General features: G+C 42.1%; 1 pseudogene across 1 annotated transcript in view; it reads right to left on the bottom strand.

Moving 5' to 3' along the window:
- Positions 1-17,735, bottom strand: part of LOC144371895 (acyl-coenzyme A oxidase-like protein) — a 275,541-nt pseudogene that overhangs the window by 165,849 nt on the left and 91,957 nt on the right. The window contains exon 10 of the transcript XR_013431978.1: positions 1,005-1,014. The product of XR_013431978.1 is annotated as an acyl-coenzyme A oxidase-like protein (transcript). The remainder of the gene's footprint in view (positions 1-1,004; positions 1,015-17,735) is intronic.

The following is a 17,735-nucleotide window of genomic DNA, read 5'->3' as shown; positions in this document are numbered from 1 at the left end:
CTGAGAATCGAACCCAGTGCTTCCCACATGCCAGGAAGTGTGCTACCGCTGAGCCCCAGCCCCAGCCCCAACTCCAGACGCATCCTTTATATTAATTTGCTTTCTATTTTTTGAGAAAATTTTCTATGTTTTTATGTTTCAGGTGAATATTTTTCAAATTACTCTCTCTACCCTCTCGATGTTGGCATCTCTGGGTTGTCATTTTTATTCCATTTGAGGGCTTCCTGGTTCCTGGTATGAGCGGTGATTTTCCACTGAAACTCGTACATTTTAACACTATCCGGGGCCACTCTGGATCTTATGTAAGCCTCTGGCTTCCTCTGGCACTGCTGAGGTAGGGAAAGGAGTCACTCTGACAGGCAGAAGCAGAAATCCAGGCTCCCCAATCTGATTCTGTTAGGCTCCTCCACACAGCAGGAGAGGGGTGGGCATTCTGGCTCCTTGGACAGTCCCCTTTGCACATCAGTGAACATGCATCATTTCTGCTGGGTTCCAGAAAGCTCTAACTCCCCTCAGCCTGCTCCCTCCCACCACAGCAGGAGGTGGAGGAGCTGCAAGGCAGGTTCCCTACTGGTATCTCTCAAGACCACAGGGGTAAGGACTGTTACCTTCTGGCAAGGATGAAAATCCCAGCTTCTGACTTGGCCTTCTGACACCAGAAGGTGTCAGAACTCTGCACCTGCAGAGGGTGACAGTCTAACCTCCCCTCTTGGCTTTTGTGGGCATGGGTGTGTATGGGGTCTCAGCTCTCTGTGGTGTTAAACTAAAGGAGGGCAGTATTTATCTGAAATTTTCCTGTCTTTTGGTCTCTTTTCTGGTCTTTGAGGAGGAAAAAACAGGTTTTGTTGGGGCACGTACATGTCTTTGTATTTCCATTGGCGTTTTGGTTCCACTAGAACCTAGTCCTAGCTTGAGATTTATAAGACAGGAAGAAACCAGGGAAATCCCCACAGGACCATTCCTCAGACCTGGGGGTCCCAGCTGCTCTGCCTTCCTGTCTCTACCTTTCTGAGTCTTGTCAGGTTTGTTCATATGTAACAATCCAGACTTTGTAGTTGTCCTTAGGGGAAGAATCATATATTTACTTGATCTTCCTACAAGCGCAAGTCCCATTTCAAGTTTCTAAACATAAAATACATAGATTTGAACTTTAGAAAGTCTACCTTTGTTCAACTGGTATAAGTGTGGAAACCAACACTATTAGATTTATCTAGCTTTCATATGAATAAAGGGAGGCAGAAGAGAAAAAATCATGTGTAGATACTAATTTGGAATACATATGCCCCATGCTCTCCTTCTTAAAAGATGTGCCACATCTTAAAGATGTATATTGACCTAATAATAATGTACTAGGAACAACAAAATATTACATGGAAAATGTGTGCAAAATTATAGTGACCAGAAAAAGTGTAACAGTTTGTTATAATCAAGGGATAATGACTCTTTAACCTATACTAAAATGCTTGATCAGGAACATTATGCAAGTTCTGTGTTCTGCTTTTCTGTTTACCTAAGATTTCATTCTATGCATATCACTAAATATACTTGAAATTATAATTTTAATGATTATTTCTTTAAATTTCTAGAAAAAATACCACTGAATCATAGAATGTAAGTTTTTTTTTTAATCTCTTGACATATATCATCAACTCACTTTCCAGAAAGGTTTTATCAATCTATTCTTTCTACCAGTATATAACCATACCTATCTTAATACATTCCTGGCAAAGTTGAGTGTTGTTCTTTCAAATATCTTTGTTAATTCAACTATTACCTCATTTAACTTGCCTTTCTTTCATTATTAATAATTTAATTTGTTTACATATTTATTAACCATACATATCTTCTTTAAATTGTCTTTTATATCATTTCCTAGTCTACGTACTATGGGGTTAGAGTTTTTCTTATTTATTTTAGAAGCTCTTTATATATTAGAGAAATTAAACCAATATCAGCCATATTTGTTTGGATATTTCTCCACTATGTCATGTTTTTAGTTTTGATTTTTGGAGTCTGTATATTTCTTATTTTTATGTAATCAATATAACCTAACTTTTTCACTTTGGGACTTTTTCCCCATTAGTCATATTTTTCAAACTCTAAGAAAGGATAGGTGACTTTTTAAAAATTTCACCTGTTGTTATTTTGTGGCTGATTCTAACTTTCAGAGATGAACAGGGGTGAGAGATGTAAGTCTACCCCAGTGGAATACAGGAATAAATCTACCAACCTAGTTACCTCTGGAGAGTGCCACTGGGCTGACCCCAGAAGGCTCTCTGAAGGTGAACAGACTCTTGTTTTATCTGCTTAAAATAGCCATTCCCGGGTCCTGACAATTCCCTAGACCCTCTTCCTTCCAATGGTTTGGCAGATGAGTCCTTGTTTTAACCTTCCTCCCACTGTATTCTCTAATCTGCCAGGAAACAAATACAAGTCCTGAGCCTCCAAGACCACGGCCTTTTCCAGGCATCTCTGTCCATCTCTGATTCTACAATTGAAATAATAAGTAACAGCAAACATCGTCGTTCGGTTGGCAACAGAATATGATTTCAGGGAATATTTCTCGAAGGGCAAAAAATTTCTTGGAGTGGATCTCCATTATAGTAACCACCCAACTCAGCAAAAAACAAACACTTCATCCTCCATTTAAAGGTTTCTAGCCACCCAGTTACCCCGACTTATGTTCAGGATCTGGTGTTGGATGAACACATCTGTGGTCAAGGTCTATGACACAGCAACGAAAAGTCCCCTCAGCTGGAGTCCAGCCAAAGGGCGGACCCCTGGATGCTACCCACTGCCACAGGTGCACTCGCCTGGTACCTAATACACAACACATTCTCAGAACCCCACTTCAGGACCTTCCTCCTTAGCAACCCACATCTGGCTACCACCCTCTCTTGACTGACCTGTTCCTGGCCCCAGTTGTCTCCTGAGCCATCCCAAAGGGCAGTGCTGTCATCTGGATTGTGACAAGCCCATTTTATTTTTTTTTGTACTGATGTATCCTTGCATATAATTGAAAATTAAAAAGAAAATAAACTGACTATTGTTTACTTTACAAGAAGCATTTCCAAAAGTAACAATGTATTATGCCTGTGACAAAAATAATTCATTTGCTCTGCAAGGATACAGTCAGCAAATAAACTTTTACAAGGTATTCTGAGTTTTTGTGTAAGATCTTAGGATACTGGAAATTATCCAAATCACGGGATGCCAAAGAATGAAACTCAAGATGACAGCCCAGCAAATGCCTTCCAGAAAGGTTCATAGGGCTAGGGAGGCTGGGCCACAGAGCCTGCCAGGAGTCAGGAGGCCAGGTCCTCGTACACCTCTCTCATGGACTGGAAGTGAGATAGCAGCGCGCTTTGGACTTCACTCAAAAAGGAAACCCAACTTTCATCTCTGGCTGGACTCCACTACTTTTGCTGGCCTGCATGCAACAGTACTGATACCAACACACTTTTCATTTAATTGCTTAAAATATTTTAAAACAACACGTAAGGCCTCTGGAAACTGTCCTAGGGTATACTGCGAGTGAAAAAGTAAAATTCAGTAAAAAAAGTGAGAGTCTATAGTACTGGAGTCATGATCCACTCATCTGTACCTTCCCTCCACCAACAGCTCAGGTTGACAGAAGCCCTATTCCAGGCAGCTGTGGCCAAATGGGCTCCCTCCACCCTGGCTCCTAGCCTAGGGCTGTGGCTTTACCTTAGAGGAAGCAGTACTGGCATCTCTTATTCCACCTACCCCCCCCCACTCCCAGGTCCATGTCACAGAAGCTCTATTCCAGGAGGTACATCTGAGAGGACTAGGGCTCCTCTCCTTTTCCCAACTTCCTACTCATAGTGCAGAAACTCCACTGCAGACCCAGCAGGTCACAAATACTAGATCCGAACATCCTGCTCCAGCTTACCTCTGGGGTGGAGGCCTCACACAGGAAGGATAGACTGAGAAAACCTGTAGCTATCATTCCTGCTCAAAACCTTGCTTGTAAAGCAGAGGTGTCACTCAGGGGAAGCAAGACACTGTCCCACCCGTAGTTCTAATGTCCTGGTACCAAGTCAGAACCAGAAGAGAGGAAGACCATAAGAACAGGAGGCTTTGTGGTTTGCTTAAGGAGACCCAGTCTTTGGAACAAAGCATGGGAAAGACTAAGCCTACGAGTGCTGTTACAATGACAATCTTGGTCAGGCACAATTAAGAGCTTCTGGAAACTTATTATTCTCTTAGTAGCAGGATGAAAGAGGATAGTGTAACAAAATGGTAGATCAATCAGGAAGAAGTTTAATGGAAAGAACTAGAAAAGAGATAGCTAAGAGCTCTCTGGGGTCTGAGCAGCTGCAAAAGTTGGCCACACCCTACTCCTTCCATAGGACCTCACTGTAAGAGGAACAGACTGTAAAAACAATCAACTCATGATTCATAGGGCCTAGCAACTGGTATGCTACCAAGAGAGGCAGGCCATACAGAAGCTCATGGGAAGAGGATGGGAAGAACCATCCAACAAAGCTCAGAGAAAACCAGTCGTCCCAGGCCCTCAGGGAGACTGTCCCTGGTATAAGGCTGCATCCTCTCAGGAGCGGCATCATAGCACACCCCACTACAGGACAAAAGATCTAATTGAAATAGTCCACACAAGTCTCTAAACAAATAAGCAAGCAAACAGTAACAAGCCCAAAAGGGAGGATCGTATCCAGAGTTTCTACTGTACTATCTAAAACAGCCAGTTTAAAAAATATATTAAAAAATTCCAAGAAATAGGTAAGTGTGAGCCATACACAGGAAAAAAAAAGCCAGCAATAAAAATTATCATTGAGGCAATTCAAATAGTGGACTTAGTAAGCAAAAATAAGGCATTTATTAAAAGTTATTAAAAAATTAAAGGAATTTGTGTTTAAAGAGGTAAAGTATGTCTGATGCCAATGTTTAATCAAATAAATAGTGCCAATAAGCAGATTATAATTATAAACAAATGGAAATTCTGAAGTTGAAAAATAAAAACTAAATGAAAAAATTCTGGTAGATTAGAACTGCTAGAAGAAATGAGTGAATTTGAACCTAAATCAGTAGAGATTAATGCAATCTGAAAAAGAGAGAGAAAAACAGAAAGAAGAAAAGTGAACAGAGTCTCAGAGTAATGAGGCCCAGGAAGCCTACCCCTGTTCAAAACCAGGAATACCAAAAAGAACCAAAGGAGAAGGAGGAGCAAAAAATGGAAAAAAAAATAATGACTGAAAAATTTCACAAGTCTGATGAAAAACATCCAAGAAGGTCAGTGAGCTCAAGTGAGATAAGCATAAAGAAATCCATACCCAGACACAGGAGAAAGGCTGATTCCAAAGACAAAGAGAAAATCTGGACACAGTAAGAGAGAAAGAATCCCAGACAAGGGAATACCAGTAAGACGGACGACTGAGTTTTCATCAGAATCAGCCCAACACAGGAGAGTGCTGGAAAAGCAAGCAGACAACAGGACTGCATTTCAAAATTTAAAAATAATGATATTCTCAAGTAAACAGAAATAAGATATTAATTGCATAATTAATAGCAGACTCATCAAACATACAACAGGAAGTTCTTTAGACTGAAAGCAAATTATTATAGCAATTGAAGTGTACAAAAAACAGAGCACCAGTAAAATAATTATGTCAGCAATTACATAAGATAGTATGATTGTACATTCCTTTCTTCTTCTGATTTTTAACATAAAATTATTTGCATAGAGTAATATAATTATAATTGTATTGCGGGGCCTTTAACATAAAAAATGTAACATGTTTGACAATAACTGCACAAAAGTGGGTAGGAACAAAGCTACATGTGAGCAAGGAAATGACTGACACCAGTTTGTAATGCAAGTCCACAGGAAGAAATTAGGAGAATCAGAAATGGTAAATAAGAGGTTATTTTTAAAAAAGCCTATAAATATATACTTGCTATCATTTCTCCTCTTCTAAAAAGAGATGAAATTACATAAAGTAATAATTATAAAATATATTGTCATGTATGCAATACCTATAGATGTAATATGGAATATGTGTAAAAATAATAGTACAAAAATGGAAAGAGTGGACAGAGGTAGAGGGGGAGGGAACAGTTGAGTTTCTATATTTAGTTAGTGTAAATGCAAAGTAGACTCTAATAAGTTAATATGAATACCATATGCGTTAGAACAACCACTAATAAAACAAAAAATATAGCTTTAAAATCATTTAAAAGAATTGAAGTGTTATGCTGGAAAATACAAAAGAAAGCAGCCAAAGAAACAGAAGAACAAAATCTACATATAATGTACAAACAAAAAGGAAAATGTAAATCCAACTTCATTAGGAATAAAATAAAAATTAAATGGATTAAGCATCCAATAAAAAGGCAGCGATTGTCATACTAATTTTTTTTTTTAATACCAGGGATTGAACTCAGGGCACTTGACCACTTAGCCACATCCCCAGCCCTATTTTGTATTTTATTTAGAGACAGGGTCTCACTGAGTTGCTTAGGATCTTGCTAGGTTGCTGGAGCTGGCTTTGAACTCACAATCTTCCCACCTCAGCCTCCGGAGCTGCTGGGATTACAGGCATGAACCACTGTACCCGGCTGCCATAGCAGATTTTAAAACAAGATTCAACTGTATTCTCTCTATACCACACAGACTTGGATTCAAAGATACGAATAAATTAGTAGTAAAATGATGGGAAAAGATGTATCTTATAAACAGCAACCACGGGATCTGGAGTGCATATACTAGTATCAGATAAAATAGACTTAGAGACAGAAAAGTTACTAGAGATAAAAAGGAGCATTCTATAATTATTATTTAGGTATTCAGAAAGCTGACTCTATTTTCAGATAATGTGATCTTATATAGAGAAAATTCCAAGGGATCCACTATAAGACTGTTTGAATGAATAGACAAATTTAGCAAGGTTGCATGATATCAGATCAATATAGAAAAATTTCAGCATAATTAATTTTATGCTGAAAATGAACAACTACAAAGTGAAATAAAAAAATAAATCCACTTATAACATCATCAAAGAATAAAACACACAAGAATAAATTGAACAAAACAAGTGCATGACTTGTTCACTAAAAACTATAAAATATTATTGAAAGAAATTGAAGAAGATCTAAATAAGTGGAAAGGCATCTCATGTTTGTGAGTTGGAAGATTTAATAAAAAAAAAAAAACAGAAACACTGCCCAGGCTAACCTACAGATTCAATGCAATCCCTATCAGAACCTAAGATGCCTTATTTTTCAGAAACTGACAAGATGTTCTAAATTAACATAAAATAGGAGGGACCAAGAATAGCCAAACAATCTTTAAAAAGAAGAACAATGTTGGAAAACTCATGCTTCCCAATCTGAAAACTAACTATATAGCAGTAGTAATCAAGCCAGTGTGGTACTGGCATGGGATAGACATATAGATCAATGGAGTAGAATTAAGAGTCCAGAAGTAGTAAATCTTTACACTTATGGCTCATCAATTCTTCCAAAAATGGTGCGAAGACAAATCAATAGCAAAAGAACAATCTTTTCAATTAATGGTGCTGGGACAACTGAATATCCACATGCAAAAGAATGAAGTTGGAGTCTTCCCTCACACCAATCAACTTAAAATGGATCATAGATCTAAATCTAAGAGCTGAAATTACAGCACTCTTAGGAAAAAAAAAAGCACAGGAGTAAATCATGATTCTGGTTCAGGGAGTAGATTCTTAAGAAATAAAATGGACCACATCAAATTAAAAATTTTGTGCTTCAAAAGTACACCATCAAAAAGAGTCAAAGATGACACACAGAATAAGAAGAAATATTTGCAAATAGTATCTCTGATAAGGGAATAGTATCCAAAGCATATAAAGAACTCAAGTAATTCACTAAAAAAAAGATCAATTGCCCAATTTTTTAAACAAGTAAGGGATGTGAGTAGCAATTTATCCAAAAAAGGTATGCAAATGGTTAATAAGCTCATAAAATGTTCAATATATCATTATTCAGTGATATATTGATAAATGTCCAGTGATCGTTAGGGAAATACAATTAGCTGTAAAACAGTTTGGTTGTTCCTCAAAATATATCGAATGCACAGTTACCATACAACCCAGCCATGTCACTACAAGATAGAAGAACAAAAAACATACATCACACAAAAACCTGATGCCTATTTATGGGAACATCACTCACCATAGCCAAAAAGTGGAAGCAATCCAATGCCCCTCAATGATGAATGGATCAATAAAATGTAGTATATCCATACAAAGAATGTTATTTGGAACATAAAAGGGAATGAGGATGTAATGCATACTAAATCATGCATGAATCTGGAAGATGGTAGGCTGAGTGAATGACATCAGTCACGAAAGGCCATATATTACATGATTTTTACAACAAAATGCCTGAATCAGCAAATTTATACAAACAGAAAAATCAGTTCTTGCATAAGGCTGAAGGAAAGAGGCAATTGCAGTGACTACTAATGGGTTTGGAGTTTCTTTGGGGCTTGACAAAAGTATTGTAAAATTAGATCACAGTGGTAGTGACACGACTTGCTGAATATATTAAAATATATACTGTAATGCATTGGAGACATTATGTGGGCAAATGTTATAGCATGTGCTCACATCTCAATACATCTTATTTAAAAAACAGTTGACAGGAGGCTGAGGCAGGAGGATCACAAGTTCAAAGCCAGCCACAGCAACTTAGCAAGGTCCTAAGCAACTTGGAGAGACCCTGTCTCAAAATAAAAAAATAGAGCTGGGGATGTGGCTCAGTGGTTGAGTGTCCTTGGGTTCAGTCCCTGGGTCAAAAAAAAAAAAAGGAAAGGAAAAATAATTAGTTGGGGCAGTTTTACTTCCTCTTGGGCTTTTGGTCTCCACAGAGGAAGCTCGCCGAGCTGATAAGCACGTCCACATCTCTGCCTAGACATGTAGACAGTCTGTGCAGCCAGGTGGCAAAAGCACAGGCTGCTTGAAGATTCTATAGAATCGAGTGCAAAATAGCAATTAAAATGTCCCCAGATGTTCATTTTGATGATAAAATAGAAGACTTCTGAAATGGAAGACATAACCCGCTTCAGAAGCACTCCATGCAGAAGGTATTCTAAATTTAGCTTTGGTATTAAGCTAATTTGTTGAACGAAAGCTACCGGGCTGGCATCATTGGGCTTTGCTGCAATTCTCTTTAGATAGACAGGTTTGTTCTTGTAACTATGAATCTCCTTTTGCTTGTACATTATTCATAAGTTTTAAATGGCACCTTCTGTCACAGTTTTCCCCCAGATACTAAAAACTTCCTTCAAGTTCCATTATAATTTGAATCTATAATTTGCTCCTCATAAGCAAACCACAAAAGGAACTTAAGTTCAGATGAGATCATGGCGCTTCCTCCCTGTCCTGCAGGTGTGGCGGTGACTGTCGCTAATCACCAACCAAGAAAATGAGGAGGAAGAGGGATTGAAGGTTTGCCCAAATCAGAACAACTTCTGGCTCTACCATGAGGACAAAGAAGGCTAATAAGTCAGGAGGACTTTGTTGTGGGGCCTTATGAAACCTTGGCCCCATTAGTCTGTGGTTCTTGGATTTTTTTCTTGGAGTCTGGGAAAGGAGGAGTGTTGGGGGTTCTGCTTATTATTGGGCTCTTAGGTGTAAGTGTATGTGGGGTAAAGAAAGAAAATGAGACTTTATGGATCGACTATATAATTGTGTATTCACACCAGTCATGGACACTAATCTGTAAAATAATCCTTCCAGGGAGGTATTAGTAAACTCAGATTTCTGGAAGAAACCAAACTCCAGCCAACCTAACTCAATTGCTGGAGCTCCCAAGATAAGCCACCATCATGCTGGAACTTGGTCCTCAACACATCCCATCCCCTCTAGCCCTCTGCTGAGTGACCGTGTGGTGATATCGGACCCGCTGGCAAGTACCCAGGGACGGGGGTTGGAGGTGGGTCAGCCATGAGGCCATTATCTCTGACAGAAAGCAAATGTCTAAGACTTTATTGACTATAAAATCTCATACTACAAAAGAGAGAAAACACATGCAGCCTAATCATTAAAAGTACACTAAATATTTATCAGCAGGTAAAGTCTTGTAGGAATCACTTAAAATACTTATTTATTCAGATTATTCAAATAATTGTCTTTCTCTTCAAATGAACGTTGGGAATTCTGTGTGCCTATAAGGAGAGGTAAATACACACCCTCCTCTGTCAGCAAGCAAGGGAGCAAAGCTTCTCATTATGAAAAAGAAAGAAAGAGAAAATTTTGGATACTATCCGAAAGGAGGATACTGGGCTTCCTACCCAGACTAGAAAGGCCACTCACATTTTGAAAGTCCCTGTAAATTATTTCTCCAGATTGGAATACTAGAAATGTCCCTGGCCATCCCATAATGCGGAGCGACTACGTCTCACTGAGGCTCCCTTCCCTGGGAGGTGGGCACAAGGCTGGGGCGAGAGCTGAGGTTTTTTTTTTTACTCCTTTTTCATGGACAGGTGGAAACCTGATCACAGGATGCAGATGACCTGAAAGCCAGTGCCCTGTGGTTTTTGATATGAATTTTAAACCATTTGCATGCTTTACTTTAATGCAAAAAAATAGTGTTGCATTTTTAACCATGATTGGCCACATTGGACTCATCCTACACAAAAGCATTTAGATTTTTTTTTTTTAAAGAAGCCAATTTCTACTCCTCACAACAATAAGATCTGAAAATTCAAAGAATTCTAATGAATTCAACAGTTTCTCTTTTGGACCAAGGTTTACCTACCCCAGATCATCTGAAATGGGTGGGGGCAGATCGCCTGCCAGGGGAGACATAAACAGAACCTATGAACACCCACCAGCACTCACTACGCTGCGTCTTACACACCTCTCACAAAAGAGTATCCTTAGGACTGTGGGTCAGGAATCACTGAAAACAATTCTGGGGCAGTGCACTGGCAGGCCATATGGATATGTCAGAGGGGAAGCCAGCACAGGAACTGGCAGATTTCAGGAACAAGTGTAAGAAATAGTAGCCAAAAAGCAGTCTTCGGGAATTGGGTCTGGGCTGCAGCAGGGGCTCAGTAAATATCACTGAAAGCTGAACAGCAAAGGAAAGGAATGACTCTGGGCCCGGAGAGGGGACAGTAATCTGAGATGGCAACAGAGTTCTTCTGCAAGGCTCCCTCCAATCCAGTGCTGAAACCTGGCCTTAAGAAGGATCTCAGGGGAAGCGCAGGCCGTGGGGAAGGGTGCTATGAATCACAGGGAGGAGCCGTGAGAGAAAATGGCAGTCCAATGTGGCCAATCGTGGTTAAAAATCGTTTTTAGCATTAAAGTAAAATTTATGCAAATGGTTTAAAATTCCTATCAAAAGAAACGATATCCTCCTCCCACACAGAGCCTACCTGTACAGATAACCACAGGTGCCAGTCTCTTTTGTGTCTTACCAGACAGCCCATGTGCCCCCTCTGTATGCATGCATGTGCGTGCACCTGTGCACATGTATCTACCCATCTTTTTCTTCACACAAACAGTTCCCACTATTCTGTGCCTTATTTTATCTATTTATTTTACTTACTGACACCTTGTGGAGCTCTTTTTATGGCAGTGCTGAAAGGTGGCATCATATGCAACCCCAAAATATAACACCTTGGTAAAAGAATTATTTTGAACAAAAGACACTTGAAAAAAACAGCAGATGCAACAAGGGCTACCCAATCTCCTCTTCCTCAAAACAGAGATAAACATTCCCCTGTGAAAGATGCCCTCCCTGTACAAAAGAAAGGAATCGTTCTCCAACTCACAGCTAAGGGAATTCTGTACATACAACATCATTAAAATGACTCTTATCTCCTTTAGCTCCCACATAGCCTGATTTCCACCCTTGCCTCTCATTGCTCGCCCTAGCACCAGAGCATCTGGGTTTTGCCACTTCTCTGGGTCCTTGCTTCCTAATAAGGGCTCCCATGTCACGGAACCCTTATATAAATGTGTGTGCTTCACTCCTGTTGGTCTGCTTTATATCAGTTCGATACTTGGGCACAGCCAAATGCTCTAAGAGGGCAGGGAAAAATTTTGCCTCCCCTACCTCTTTCTTCCTAAAAGCCACATGATATTCCACTATATGAATTAACTGCTTGTTATTTAATCGACCTTCCCAATAGATCCTTAAGGGCTTATATTATGTTTAGATAACAAATAATGCTATCCTTTTTTTTTTTTTTTTGGTACTCCAGGGGGTGCTTAACCACTGAGCCACACCCCCAGCTCTTTTTAATTTTTTATCTTGAGACAGGGTCTCGCTAAGTTGCTTAGGGCCTCACTAAGTTTCTTAGGCTGGCCCTGAACTTGCAATCCTCTTGCCTCAGTCTCTAAGTCATTGGGATTACAGGCATGTGCCATTGTGTCCTGTTAAATCAATGCTATTCTTTAATCCACATATTTCCTCTTATATAAAGGGTGAAGTATATGCTGAGGTACATTTCTAGAAGAGAAATTTCTGGTACAAAGGAAGCATGCATTAATGATTTTGATAAATATGAAAGACAGAAAGTTATTGCAATAACAATAATACTAAAATCAAACTGGAAGAATTCTTCATCCCTTACCAACAGAGAGTGCTTAGGAAAACTACAGGAAGCAGGAAAGTGGGCATTGCACAGCCTGTCCCCAAGGCCAACAGGGTCCCCTGAGTGTTCACTTCACGGGGCCCATGCTGGTCCCCGTTTGCATTTGCTCATGATAGAGACCTGGCCATCCTCAGTCACACGGATGGTCTCTTCTGGTATAACTGCTGCACCCTAATGAGCTTTAACAGGCATAAGATAATCTTGGTTTTGATTCTAGATCCACCTCTGATGAGTTTGGAAACATTTTTTGTAAAGAACCAGCTATTTGGGGCTTTGTGGGTCATGGGTTTCTACTACAACTACTCAGCTCTGCCACCGCAGGAAAGCAGCAGGAACAAAGGATGAGAGCTATGTTCCAGTAAATCTCTGATTATAGGAAACAGGCGGAGGGCTAGACTGGGCGCTTGGTCTAGAGAATCGAAAGGTGAATATTTGCTATCTGCCATTGAGGTCTTGCCATGAGCTGAGGGAGGCTCAGAAACATCTGGCTCTAAAGTCTAGTTACTCGTTGAAAGAAAAACTAAAGGAAGCTACTCTGAACTATTTTTTTTCCATAAGGATCTTCTAAACCCAACTCAGTGAAGCCCAGAGTCCAGCAGGAGCTCTAGCCCTGGAGACGCTCACAAATACAGTTGTCATACAAGGCTCGGACAGGCTAGATACTGCTCGTCCTCACGAGAGTCCTAACACAGATACAGCACATTGACCTTACTGCGGTCCGGCACCTGCTGAGTCAGAGCCTTCCTCAGTTACTGGAGGATCAAATCCACTTTTTTTCAGATTGCATTTCCATCATGCTTTGGCACACAGTGTGGGAGGCTTCGTGGGACAAGGACTAGGCCCTCTCCCCTGGGTCTACACGAGCAGCCAGCGGGACTCCAGGGCTCCTGGGAAAGGCACTTCTGGCAGGGCAGCGGAGAGTTTCAACGGGCTTCTGGGTGGCTAGGTTCTAAGTGACCTCCATGGTTTCCTTAGAAGCAGCGTCACGGGGCAGGTGCCCCTGCCTTTCTTATAGATGCAGGAGGGCACTGGGGCCAGAGGTCTTCCATGGACTGGGGAGGGGTCAGAGAAAAGCACAAGGCACTTTGGACATTGTTTTAGTCAGCTATTGAGCTGCTGTGACTAAAAGGACCATCCAGAACAACTGTAGAGGAGGAAAAGTTTATTTAATGGCTAATGTTTCAGAGGTCTTAGTCCATAGAAAGTCGGCTCCATTCCTTGGGGCTCAAGGTGAGGCTGGACATGATGGCAGACGAGCGTGGCAGAGGAAGCAGCTCACGTGGTGATCAAGAAGCAGAGAGAGTCCACTCGCCAGATACAAATATATACCCCAAAGCCACGCCCAGTGCCCACCTCATCTTGCCACACCCCCACTTCAGTTACCCCTCAGTCAGTCCCTATCAGGGGTTAATTCAATGATGGGGTGAAGACTCTCACAGCCCAGTCGTTTCTCCTCTGAACCTTCTTGCATTGTCTCATACCTCACTCACATTCCATCCATAACAGACATGAAGTAAATGCCACTAAAGTGGGAAGTTCTAATAGAAAGTTAGAAGTTCTAATAGGTTCACAGGGATCTTGACCTGCCCCAGACCAGGGCTTGTGAAGGCACCCTGAGCCGATGAGCATCCTCTCTCCTCTCTGGGAGGACCACACCACACTCCAGCTGCAGAAGGCAGGGGTGGGGAGGAGGACCGACCAGGTCTGGGAGCTGTCCCTCCCAGAGACATAAAAATGCAGAGGTCCATTAGCAGAGAAACCTTCTGACACTGGAGATGTGAGAACTTTCATGTAAGTCTTTCTACCTTTGGCCTCATTCGTGGGGAGAAAAAAAAAAACAAACTAGATTTACCACTCAATCTTTTACTCTGCCAACAGTGTTTCTTGAGAGCTCACTAAGTGCCATGATTTCCTAGAGCTGAGGAGACGGCAGTGCAACACCAAAGGGAGGAGGACAAGATGCATGGTAACTAGCAATGGTTCAGGTTGAAACGAAGTCATGAAAGACAAACCACCGTGATGCCCCAGAATGGCTGGTGGGCCACTTCAGTCACAAGAGGTCACAAGAAAGGAGCTCTAGGAAAGACGGCAGAGGGTTAAGGAGGGGTTCTCATAGGAGCTGTGACAGCACAGCATTCAAGGAAAGGGGCTACATGTGCAAAGGCCCAGAGGCAGGAAAGAGAAATAATTTTTTAAAGTCTGACTCGAATGGAAAGCAGAGGGACCCAAGAGGATACTGGGGCAGGGCAGCAGGTGAGGCCAGATCACAAAAGGCCTCCCACCAAGGAAGTGTACCATCCCATGAGGGCACTTGACTGAAGAGAGGCTATTGAAAATTACCCTGAGTCCCAGAAGCAAAGCAAGACTATCCTAGGCACGGTGGACAAGCGTGCACCCCAACTTTAGGGATGAATCTTAAGAATGATGGGGAGGGCAGGAAACTTCTTTGGCAGAGATTTTCAAGAACAGTTGAGACAAGGTCAGTGGGGTGTTGGGACCCAGCCCCCCCCTTTGCTTTCTCACTTCCTGGCTGCCCTGAGGGGAGCAGCTTCTCCACCACACACTCTCTGACACCATGTGCTGCCTCACCACTGACCCCAAAGCAACGTGCCAACAGACCAGGAATGGAGCCTGCAAAACGGTGAGCCCAAAATAAACCTTTCCTCCTTAGAAGTCGATTGGCCTCTGGTATTTATTATAGCAACAGAAAGTTGACTGACACCTTATGTGTTCCAGGAAGAGTCCCAGATCTATGGCACATAGATCCATGGAAAGTTCCAGATCTATGGAAAGTCCTGCAACAACTTCCTGTATGCATGAACTACTCGATAACCAGTGTAGATAAAGCTGGCGCTCCACTTGGAAAAAAATATACCAGCTTCCTATCTCTTACAAACTTACAAGCTAACTCTCTGATGAGCTAAAAAGCCAAACACAGGGAAAAGTATAAAATTTTTGGAAGAAAAATCTAGAAAAATTTTATGGTCCAACATGAAGAAGCTCTTTGTAAGGAATTCAAGAAATCCAAAACTGATAAGGAAACAAAGCTAACAAGATTGGCAAGACCTAGTGTTAGTGACTGCAGAAGAAGACGCCTCTGACAGCCTCAGAGGGCTCATTGCTAGAGTCTTTTTAGAGCAGCTTGGCAGGGTTCAAGTCATTCACTGTATGCAGCAACTCTAGTTCCAGGAACCCACTTTACAGGGACAATCACCCATGGGCACAAGCACACATGTATGAGCTTGTTCGCCACAGCATGTTTGTGTAATGGTGAAATAAAAGCTTAGGAGCCTCATACAGTGGTGCACGCCTATAACCCCCTCTACCCAGGAGAAGAATCGCCGAGTTCTAACCCAGCCTCAGCAACCTGACAAGAACCCATCTTAAGACAAAATTTAAAAGCCTGGAGATGTAGCTCAGTGGTTCAGCACCCCTAGTTTAATCCCTGGAGGAGGAAGAGGAGGAAGAGGAGGAGGAGGAGGAGGAGGGGGAAGAGGAAGGGGAGGAGGAGGAGGAGGAAGGGGAGGAGGAGGAGGAGGAGGAAGAGGAGGAAGGGGAAGAGGAGGAGGAAGAGGAGGAGTAGGAGGAAAAGGAGGAGGAGGAGGAAGAGGAGGAGTAGGAGGAAAAGGAGGAGGAGGAAGAGGAGGAGTAGGAGAAAAAGGAGGAGGAGGAGGAAGAGGAGGAGGAGGAGGAAGAGGAGGAGGGAAGAGAGAGGGAAGGGAAGAGAAAAAAGGAGGAGGAGGAGAAACAAAAGAAATAAAAGCATAAAAACAGAAATGTCTCAATAAACATGTAGTTAAATAAACTCTAGTGCATCTAAACTATAGAACAATAACATAAGTTTTACTGAAAGATTTCAAAGACATTCTGCAGTGTTAAAAGAAAGCAAGTAACAGAATATATATATATATTTATATTTCCACATAAATATGTGAATGCATAAATATTTGAATGCAGATATATGCTTCCCTATATGAGAATACTTGTTCCCTGAGATTATGGAAAGATGGGCAGGGACAGGGAGGGGACAAAGGGAGTGTCACTTTTCACTTTATTCTAGATTGCCTTTATCTTTCACAGTATGTATTCTTTTTACCTCTCATTCTAGTTTTTCCCTCTACTCATTTGGAAATACATACTTTATTTTTATTCTTCTTGTGAGCCACCATAGGAATTTCAGCATCCATATTGAACCTCATGAAGTTCCCTTCGGACGGGTCAGATGGGAACGCTGGGGCTTGAACCTCCACACCCACCTCCCCCAGGGCTCTGAGGCTTGAGTTCTGCTGTCTTCTGGATCCTGAACGTTCCCTGAAGCCCCAGGTGTCCAGGGCTTAATCGAGAAGCTGTGGTGCGTTGAGGTGGCAACCATATAGGAGGTGGAAGGGTGGAAAGAAGTGAGGTCATTGGGCACATATCTGTGAAGGGGATCCCTCCACCCTCTCTGCCTCTCTCTGCCCACTGGCCGTCATGGGGCGAGCAGTTTCCTTTGCCACATGGTTCTGCCTGCTGCCTCACCAGCGGCCCCAAACCGGGAATTGACACCGTGAGCCAAAGTAAGCTATCAGCCCTCATTAGCTGTTTATCTCAGATATGCTGTCACAGTGGTGGGGAGTTGGGCGACACACAAGGTGTGGTAGCGGGAGGCGTCTCCGGTCCACTTGCCCTCCTGTAAGGGGAAATCCACGGCTCCTCTCTGGCAGTGTGCACTTCTGTCCCACGCAACAGGACCAGGTGGGATTTCTCCTACTCATTTTCTTTGCTTACTGAAGAACTGAGCTGGAGCTTTTTTTTTTTTCTTTATCTCTGTGGCTCTTCTTCTGTGTTTTGGTGGCCCCTCACTGCCACCTGAGACCAGTAATAGTCTGGGCAATGATTTTGGATGTCCCCATGGTCCTCCACATCACAGAACTCAGGTGCCTGGTAGGTGACAGGTTAGTGAGACAGAAAGACCAGGTGGGTTTAGCTGCTTGCTGCAGTGGGCCTTCCTGACCTGGGCATGGCCCGCAGTGGGAGGTGTGGTCCTCTCCTGTCCCTGTCCTCTCCTGGGTGTCAGAATAGTCAGGCTGCCAAGCAGGATGAAGCTGGCAGAGGCGGAGCTTTATCC

Source organism: Ictidomys tridecemlineatus, chromosome Y (assembly GCF_052094955.1).
Source record: "Ictidomys tridecemlineatus isolate mIctTri1 chromosome Y, mIctTri1.hap1, whole genome shotgun sequence".
In the NCBI taxonomy this organism is placed as follows: domain Eukaryota; kingdom Metazoa; phylum Chordata; class Mammalia; order Rodentia; family Sciuridae; genus Ictidomys; species Ictidomys tridecemlineatus.
This window is presented reverse-complemented; position numbering and strand designations above follow the sequence as displayed.